Source organism: Solea solea, chromosome 10 (genome assembly GCF_958295425.1).
Source record: "Solea solea chromosome 10, fSolSol10.1, whole genome shotgun sequence".
NCBI classification, from domain to species: domain Eukaryota; kingdom Metazoa; phylum Chordata; class Actinopteri; order Pleuronectiformes; family Soleidae; genus Solea; species Solea solea.
In genome coordinates, this window is record NC_081143.1 from 3855819 (window position 1) to 3866347 (window position 10529).

Here is a 10529-nt window from a genome sequence, read left to right on the forward strand (position 1 = left end):
GGGCAGGGTGGGGTGGGATCAGGAGAGAAGAGGCAGAAGGATGCAGAGAGGAGTGTGTGAATTGGATATCATGGTTCAAATGATTGTCCTCTGATTATTGTACTGAGAGACCTAGAAAGTCCAAGACACATACATGATAGATAGATAGATAGATAGATAGATAGATAGATAGATAGATAGATAGATAGATAGGTACTACTATACAGTGCTGGTCAAGTGATGTACAGAGGTGTCTCACTAATGTCCTGCCTCTGCTGGGCCAACATAACCACTGCAAGTCCTCAGGTGATTAACATGTTGGCAGGGGTTCCTACATGAAAAGACCCCTGTTTCTTTGTCTTCTGGTGTGTAAATATTGTGCTAGCGGAATATGAAAGTAGTGCAACTATAAGGTACAAAAACATAGGGAAAAAAGATCAAGAGTGGGTCTCACATCAAGGAGGACCCTGAGGATGTCTTTGTTGTCAACTTCAGAAGGGGGAAGAGAGCAGCAGAGGAGGAAACTGGCAGAAGGGGGAAAGATGCCAGAGAGAGCTCAAAGGATTCGGTCTGGGCAAGGTGATCGGTATTCCTCGGCAGTCTGCCTTCTGGCTCAGATCAGTGGGAGTAAGCTGGCAGCCAAGCCAGAGGGCATAACAGCACAAACACACCTTCAGCACTACACTGCTAGAGGCTCGGCTTCACAATCTGGAGGGGCGGGAGTTGGAGTGAGAGACAGAGGGAAGAGCATGAGAAAATAAATACACTGTAATTATCTTGAAATCACCGACCACTGACATCCGGCGTAAATATGTGCATATGTGTATGTGCATAGTTAAAGTCACAGTGCATCAATACATTGGCAAAAACAATATCTGATTATCAGATGAGATTTATCTCTGGGTTATGTGTGATGGAGTTGCAGGGGTCACCACTCAGGCAGACTCATCCTCAGGCCAGTGTAAGGTCATATCTATACCACTTCACTCTTGGATAAAGTCCAATAAACCCTCAATGTGTGGTGAGACCCTACCTTCAAGGACTTCTTACCACCATGCTGGTACACACGCCTGACACACTCCTTGCATTAGACACCTACATGGCCCTTACTGATGTTCTGCTCCAGCTCTGACTAAAGGTCTAAAGCGTTACCTGATGGGGTGGGCAGAACTGGGCTGGGCGCACCAATATAGTGTTCACACAACACACAACATGTTGTGACAGTTACCAGATGTCCTGGCAAAGGCCAGCTGTCTCCACAGACATGCACACACACACACGCAAGTGACTCATGGGCGCACACGTTGTACTTGGCCCTGAAATAAATTCCATGCAGTGTGTGTCTCTGAGCATATTGGTCCTTGGCACATGGGCGGAGTGGTCCATTCTTCTAATCACACCTGATGCCCTACAGCCAACATTTACCTTTAAAATCATACAAAGAAATATCAAGGTCAACTGTTAATAAGAATAATGACAACAACAGAACAGAGCCATTTCTGGCCAGTTCAGTGATGAACCAGTCACTTTCACAGAAGTCACAACTGATTATTCCAACAGAAACCCTCACCACCTCTTGCCCGCAGGTAAACGCAATTCCATTATTGCTCACCTTTTTTTTTTTTAAAGGTTTGTGGACATCTTTATCATTTTTTTCTTTTGTGCTTTAGTTCATTTAAATGTTTGTAATGTGATTTTGCACTGTATGTCTAATCTTCACGCATTCTTACCTATTAAAGGCCCGTAAATAGAACACTAAAACCCTTTTAATTTACTTTTTGCAGTTACGAATGGAAAGTATAACAATGTAAAATGCTGTAAATGACCTCTAATAAGTGAAGGGAAAGACTTGAAAAGTGAAATGTTATTTCCAAACTCTCCTCCTACAGAAATGTTTGTTCTCTTTTGTTCAATGAGAAAAAGTTTCATACCACTTAACTTTAATTTTAACTCTTGTTGAGTAGTGACAGCATGAAATGGTCAGTTGTGGGATCTCACTGTTTAAGAAACATTTTATTTCTGAGCCCTATCCACAGAAAGTGTTAATTTCAAGGTTCTTCAGTGTGACGTAGTGTCTTTTTTTGCATCCAAGCGGTTTAGATGTCTCCCATAACAATCGGAACTCCCTTTTTGAGCCTTGAGTAATTTGAGTGGCACCATGTTGAGGTTTTGCAGAACAGAAGTCCACAGACTGTCAGTCATGCTGGTGTCCACTTATATGTGCCGTACTTCATCGTCTTTTTTCCTCTAAATGGGAATGTAAGTCACAAAATTGACATAGGTTTCTATTGAAGAAGAATTTGTGACGAAAATTTATATAATCAAGTGAGAAGAAGGCATTTTCTCTCATTCAAACTGAGTTCTTTTTGCCCCCTGGTGTTTATTCAATACATACTTTTTCCATTGGCTTCCTCCGTCTTTAATACTCTCTACATATGTAGAATTTAAACCTAAGTAATGGATATTGACATCACCGCCAAACTAAGTTGGCATGAGTTAATAGTTCATTCTTGACCAATTTTCTGAATCTTCTCCTTCACTATTCATCACAAATATAATTGCATGCAGTTAGGCCTTGAGTTTGTTTGAACCAGAGTGTGGAGAAGCTAATTTAAGGCACAGGACTACATTTTTAATGTGATGAATCCAATAACGCATTTAATGATGAATTCTTCATCATTATTCTGTATCCTCGATAACATAGTGTTATAATTGATTGCCACGATGCCACCTTGAACCTTCAGCAATATCCACGGAGACTTTCAAGAGCATCACTCCTCAAGGCTGCAGCGCTGAAGAAATAACTAAACTATCATCCAGTGTATCTGCTCAAATTGCCATTCTGCCTGTGCTTTTCATCCTCATGAACAGATCATAACCAAGTTCTCTCCCTTTGATGGAAAAAAAAAAAAGGTCCAACAGTCCTTGTTGGTTTAAGGTTTTAAGTGGAATCTTAATGTGTGTTTTTCATCTCCTGAACATCCCTTATATTTCCTGCCACGCAAGGTCAACACAATTACATGGCCTGAGATGGAATTAAATAAATAACTGCAAGAAACAATTAGCAATGCATCAATAGTCGGATCAATAATGATGTTGGTAATTATCACTTTTGGGATAGGGGAGATGGGCTTTCCTTATTGATGCTCTCTAATTCACGGGTATAACCTCAGGGCCTGCAGAATAAATCAAAACATATCAAGGTAAACCACATTCCCAATTCCTTTATGACAGATGTGAATGAATATTGACCTGTAATTTAAAATATTTAAGCCTGAACTTCACATTTGTGGTGCAATGGTCACCATAAACTGCTTTATATTCATATAAAGGTGTTTTATATTTGAACATTAGGTTTGATTAGGTCTTCATCCTTCAAGTCACTTATACTAAGTAGTAAGACAAAAATAACAATATAAAAATGCAATTAATTAATTAATCAGAACCATGTTTGAAATAGTCTGATAAATAATGTTCATTTGTTTTATGAGACAAAAGAAAATTATTGTTATGTGATATACAGGTGCAATATTGTGGAAAAGTTCATTTATTTCAGTATTCAACTCAAATAGTCATGTGTTAAATAAATTAACACATGATAAATAAATTCAATACACATAGACTGAAGTAGTTTACGTCTTTTTTCTTTTAATTGTGATGATTGTGGCTCACATTTAACAAGAATCCAACATTTAGTATCTCAAAAAATTAGAATACGGTGGAAAAAGTTCACTATTGTAACGTTATGGTGTCACATGCCAATCAGCTAATCAACTCAAAACACCTGCAAAGTTTTCCTGAGCCTTCAAAATGGTTTCTTAGATAATTTCCACCATCTTTGCTTGAAATATTGTCTCTATTTCTCATATTTTCAGGGGCCTGTCAAGCAAACTGTTGGATGCAAGGTACACTCACAAGGAGAGGTGAGAGTATAACAATATAATAACTAATTAAACCCATGCAGTATAGACCAGAAGAAAAGCCACACTCCTAAAACTTTTAACACATCATGCTTGTGATTGTTCCATGTGTGTTAAACCAGCAGAGGGTTCACGAAGGCCCTGAAAATCAATGAATATTTCTTACTCCATCCATTAGCACTGAAATCATGTCAGGAAAAATAACGAGTAATGTGAATAACTGTGTTTTGAAAAATAAGGATTGTGAGATTGTGGACAGTACAACATCAGAGAGTGTTTCACAATACTGATGATATATATAACTGCTGCTCTGGGTCTGCACAGAAACAAGTGATTTATTTTCATTACTGATCTGCAAATGGAATCATTTTTATAATCAGGATAACCAGATAATTCAATGGAAAAACTTTGAATCTATTGGTCAGTACCCTGTATCAAGTGAGGTGTGCACTGGATATTAAAGATTCATAATAATGAAAATCTTAATATTATCTAGTTAATTTAATTAACTTTTAATTTAATTGGAAATCCCTTGTCACATTAATAGTTAAATTAAATAATCTTAAATCGAAGGATATGGAGTTCTGCAGAGAGGAGGTTGGCAATATTCACTCTTATGAAAAATGAAAAATGTATTAGAAAGACATCAAAGAGCGGTGTGTGCGTGTGTGTGCGTGTGTGTGTGCGTGCGTGCGTGCACAGACCAAATGGTCGAGTGGTCGAGAGATTATGAATCAAGATGGTGGTTAAAAAAAGAGACTCCAAAAAGTTATAAAGTTAAAAACTTGTGTGGGATGGGGTGCCAGGTTAAAAGAGGGGTTAGTTTAATCTAGTATTAATTGTTCTAGGAAGCATCGTTAACATCCGATTAACTTGATTCTTGTCATAACAATAACACAAGCTCAATATAACGTTTCACTGCACTGGACAATTTAGAACAAATTTCCTCTGTATGGGCCTTTTTCACATGCAGCAGCCTTTGTGACAGCTCACAGCAGAGAAATCATAGGTGTTAATCATGGCTGAGTTGCATTTAGCTTCGGCAAACCCAGTGACTGTGTGTGCCTGTTTCAGCAATAATGTCAGTGCAAGTCCACCCTGTACACCTATAAAACATGGAAACATGTACTTTTTCAGATTGACATTTCATACATTTTTATTAATTGCATTACATTTAATAAAATATTAATATATAAAATATTTTCATATATATACATATATATTCATACATTACAGAAAGTTATTTAATAACTTATATTAAATAATATTCTATGGTAAAATCCAAAAAAAGAAAAATACAAATGTGCAGTAGGCTTCAGTTTCCCTGGGATCTTGTTTGAAAGTGCACTGTTGTCCATGTAAAAGTAAATGTATGAATCTCCCATGTTCAACGTGGACTCTGCTTCCTTTGTGTTGGTGCAATGCTTGACCACCACTCTTCCCAGGGGAGTCCTTGTGACCGTTTATTTTCAGTTAAACCTGAATAAGTTGGCTCAGGGTTGCAGCTTCAGGCCTTATATTTTAGTTTTGTCGTAGCTCACCTCTGAGCTCCCTGAAGAACCCGACTCTCTGTAGACACACGTGCGAACGCTGTGAGGCTGTACACCATCTGAGCCCGGGCCCCTCAGGCCCCTGCAGTATCAATAATGCAGACACGACCACACTGATTGGAGGAGACAACTGGTGTTTAGAAGGAGCAAACCCAAAAGAGTGCCGCATCTCCACACAAGTTAACTCTGCTCTCTTCTCTGCCATTGATTTAGATGCAGCTGCTGGAATGACAGCTCGGCTTTGTGTGGGAAACTTCTGCCGCCATGGACGTGCTACTGCGTGTATGTATGCATGTGCATACACACATACACACCCGAGTACGTGTGCACTCTCAGCCATCCAGGTAAGGCAAGACACACACACATACACATAACCCCAGTCTTGATGATGGGTCCATTGATTTTTGAAGATCTCACTCCTTCTTCCCCTTTTCTTTGATTATTAATTCACAGAAGCAAAAGAGAACTGCCCAGTGCTTTTAACTCTTAACTGCTCACTGAAGTGCCATCAATGGAAAATATGAACCATGCAGTGGGAACATAAATGTATGTGTTTGATACAGAAACATAAAGAGGGAAGACATTATAACTGCCCCGAATTAGCCTTATTATCATACCTAGCATTGTCATATCACACGCAATACTACTCAATATCAAAATAATATAAAATAAGAGATTCACTGGATGACATGCACTTATAGAAAGTCTATATCTATAGTTTTCTTTTGGCAGTAAAACTTCTTTCCTCAATAGTCAGGTGTGATGATGAAACAAACGTTATCAAATTATAGTATGGATATCATAAATGCACAATTTATTTTGTTTTATATTTATTGTTCTTAATCATGGTTATGTGTTGATGGTGAGACCAAGGAACAAAGAACGTTCTTGCACTGACTGAACAATACAATTCTATTCTTTTTTTCTATTCTAAATGGTATGGGAAATTTTCTCATATTTATATTTAAAGATTATAATGTAGCACTGTATATTTTCTTTTCTTAATGTATAGAAGAACTGAGACTGCAGATTAAGGGCTGTGTCTGATCTCGTCCTCTCTTCATGACGTGTCCAGTTGTGTCATTTCAGAAATTATTCACTAGAGGGAGCAACTACAAAGCTCTTCAGGTCTCTCTACACTCAAAAGACAAAAGTGGACAAAACACTGTTGATTGTTATTCATTTATGATCAAGTTCTGTGCAATGGGAAATCTTCAAATTACATTTTAAGCTCTGTAGCAAGGCAGCCGGCGTTCTTTATTCTACTTTGCTATAGTTTCCGTTAGACAAATAGTTCTTGCTGAGAGACTATGACACTTTGAAAACTTTTCATATTGGATGAAGACTATTCACAAGTGGCAGTTGGAGTAACAAGGTTTTTTTTTTCTTCTTCTTCCAAAGCACAGCCACTGTGTGTCTGTGCCTCCCAAAGATGATTTTGCACCTCAATACTGCATGCGGGCGTCTTTTTGATCAGTTGACTTAGTAGTGTTTGTTTGTCTGATGTTGTGAAGCTGCTGATTAGTGAAGATGGATTAATGAATCATAAAAAGACACGTTAGAAGTGTCTCCTCCAAGGGACACGTTCGCTCGTCTGATGGAGCCGCATAATGCATTTTTCACTTTTCTCTGCATAATTAGACATATTGATGAATATTAACAATTAATTATTTCGAATGTCTCATTTTATCTGACGCCAGATAAAGGAAACTGCTCCTGAGATGCTTCTTGCAGAAACATCTAACATTCACCCATAAGGCTGTGCTCTGCTTGCTCCATGCTAGTTGCTCTGGGCTCCCTCTACGCACCCTTCATGCCTGTATCCCTCAAATAGCACCCACCCTTTCACTCTTCCTTTTTTCCTTTTTCCCCCTCCGTGACTTTTTTTTTACCCCTTTTTTCTTGTTTGATATATTTCTTTCCCCCCACCACCACCATATTCAAAGACTTATACAATATACATGTTCCATCTGGTCAAACTTGGTGAACTTAAATATACCTGTCAAGTGCAACTTTAAAGTTTCCCTTGCAACCTCTACTGGGTCTCGCCCAATCCACCAAGGCTTTAATTAAAAAGCAGCCCCAGTTCCAGGATGTGCTTCTAAATGAGGGAGTTTGCGCTGGCAGACGAGGAGCTGGGGTCTTGCAGTGGGACCCGACTTGTGGCTTTCATCACTTCCACTCCACAGCTCTGAAGTTCCGGAAAGGCATCTGTCTGACTTGAATTGGAAAGATGGAGAGATGCACAGTGAGAGAAATTGAGAGAGAGAAAAGAAATTGAAGAAGCCAGACAGGAGGCAGGGGGTTGATATGATGTTGGAGCTGATTCTCTACTTCTGTTCTGACTGTGCAGAAGGAAAATGAAATGTTAAAGGTGGACTTTTTTCTCTCTCTCCCGGTGCTATTAATGCGGGAGTTTTTCCACACACGTCATTCGTAAACACATTTAATTAACATTTTCACGTAAATTTCAACACTGTAAAAAAAAAAAAGGTTACATTTTAGCATGTTGGGGGGGGAATAGTGCAATGTAGAGTCTCTTTTATCCTTTTTTTCAGCACAACCTAGGCAATCTGATGAAAAATAAATAACTTTCACCAACTTTATAAACACACCTGCGCAAAAAGTGCTCCAAATGTTTAAAATCGGATTGTGAAATTTGGAAATGCGTCCCAGTTCAAAGTTCACTTGGCCAGTTTTTATGAACAAAAAGAAAAGATTCTATTTTGATTCTATTTCTGCGCAATTATTGCTAATTTATATCACTACTAAAAATGCAACATAAGATGAACCATAACTTTGACTCAACAACGCATACGAAGGTGAAAAAAATAATATCTTTTTAAAGCCTGAATATATGACCTATAAACACCTTGTGGCTATTTATATGCATCAAGTTCTGTTCTGATAAATACTGATGTCAGCTGTTTAACAATGTAAATGGAAGAATGTAACTGCTTTGATTTCACAAGCCCATTAGCAAAATTACAGCAACTTATTGGAAACAATCTTGTCTTGATCAGGATATATAAAAAAAATTTCTCACAATAGGAAAATCTGTAATGATTTTGTGACCTCACTGTGGGACATTTTTGAAAACCAAGCAACAATGACATCTAGTGGACAAATTAGCAAACAGCACAGAGTTACAGAAACATGCACAGGGAAAATCCTGCTGCACTCATTAGTCAGATTTTAGAGCTCGGAGCCGTGAAGTTGTGCGATATTTCATAGCCCTCTGGGCAAAAAAAAAAGAAAAAAAGGTTTTATGACAAAAGTAACATCAGCTAAGCATCATATCATTAAGAAAACATGAACAAATGTAGACATGGATTAAGTTAGATTTACAAATACCTTTTTTTCTTCAAGGTGAGTTAAAGTAAAACCAGAAAGAAATAATAGAAATGTTTACCCGGTTCTACAAAGACAGGAAGGTTAATGTGCAAAGGTTTTTAAGTTTAAGCTGTTTTAGACTCTCTCCAGTATTAGTAGTTGACAACAATCTATAAGTGATGCAAGATCAATTTGAGGTGTCACAAAGTGATTAACTTTAGGCCTTCACAGCACTTTCTAAATAATAAACCCGGATATTTAATTATCAGATTATTAAATGTTCAAATAACAATGACTTCTTTTATTACTGTTTATAGCAACTGTCCTTTTTATACTTTAAATATCAGAGGGCCACAAACGTCTTCCAGAGCTGGATGATTCCAGGCAGAGAGCCAAAGCCCACTGAACTTTGGTGAAAGGTTACAAAATTCTCACGCATGTCTCGAGCTGGTCTGCGAGCATGCTCTCCGCTCAAAGTCTGTGTTTTGCTAATTTATTGCCTGAAACACAGCGTATCTGCTTATACTGTATAGCCCTGCTGCCTACAAGTTCAAGGTCCTGAAGGACAGTTTACTCAAAGTATGATGACACAATCGCAATGATGTCCCTTCAATAAACACAACAATAGACACGGCTCTAAATAGACTTTGCACATTTTCGTCATTTAACACGCAGACAAGTGGTAGATGTGCTTTCGGCTGCGTGATCTGTCTCCCCTGCAGTGTCATTACATACGTCAGCTGTTCCTGTCTGACGAGGAGCTTCAAAGGACGAGTTCAAATAACAAATACCTCGGGCAGTTTTGCATCTATGCATTGACATATAGATGGAGGCGATGGCGTCAGTTCCTTAAATATAATCAAGCCCAGTTACCTCGCTTTGAAGTTTTGAATCAAGATGGTGGATTGTTGCTTCAGTGCAGTTTGGAGAGGAACACAAACACATGCAGTGTTCGGTTGCCACATGATATGCACAAAGATTTGACCTTGTGTACTCCCCTCCTCTCAAAGGAAGCTTGTTGGCAGAAAATTTGTTTCAGATGGGATGATTTGCCCTGACATATTTTTATTCCCGCTGCTTTTTCTTTTAGCTTTCTTTCAGCGCTTGTGATGCAACATCATCTTCAAAGATGGTGAGATAACTTTACTTCTCTGTGCTCAATATTTTTTTACCTCTGCCAAGGAGGTTTTGCTTTTTTTGTTGCATGTGTCTGTTTGTTTGTCTCACTGTGAGCAGCATAACTCAGAAAATAAATAGAACTGGATGGAAACTGCACGGGGATATGGCACAAGGAGGAAATTATTAGATTTTGGTGGTGGTCCAGAAACAGATTTGGATTCAGGAATTTTCTTAAACAATTCTTAACCTCGCAAAGTACTCAGACTGTGGGAAACTGAGCAAACTTGGCGGAGGTTTTCAGGCTTCGAGTGCTTTCTGTAGTTTAGAATTATAGTGTTCATTTCAATTGACAAAGTTAATCTGTAAATAACAAAGCTAAATTCATTACATGAGAGAGTGTATTTTTGTATTCTGTATTTTTGCCCTGCGGAGACCTGTCCAGGGTGGACCCAACCTTTTCGCCCAGTGTCAGCTGGGATTGTCTCCAGCTCGTCTGCGACCCTCATGTGGAGGATAAAACGATAGAAAATAGATGAATGTAATTCATTACACCAGCTTTTTCCACAAGCTGTTTTTTTTTTTTTTTATCTTTATTAGGCTATGAAAGAACACACAGCTCTGTTTAGAA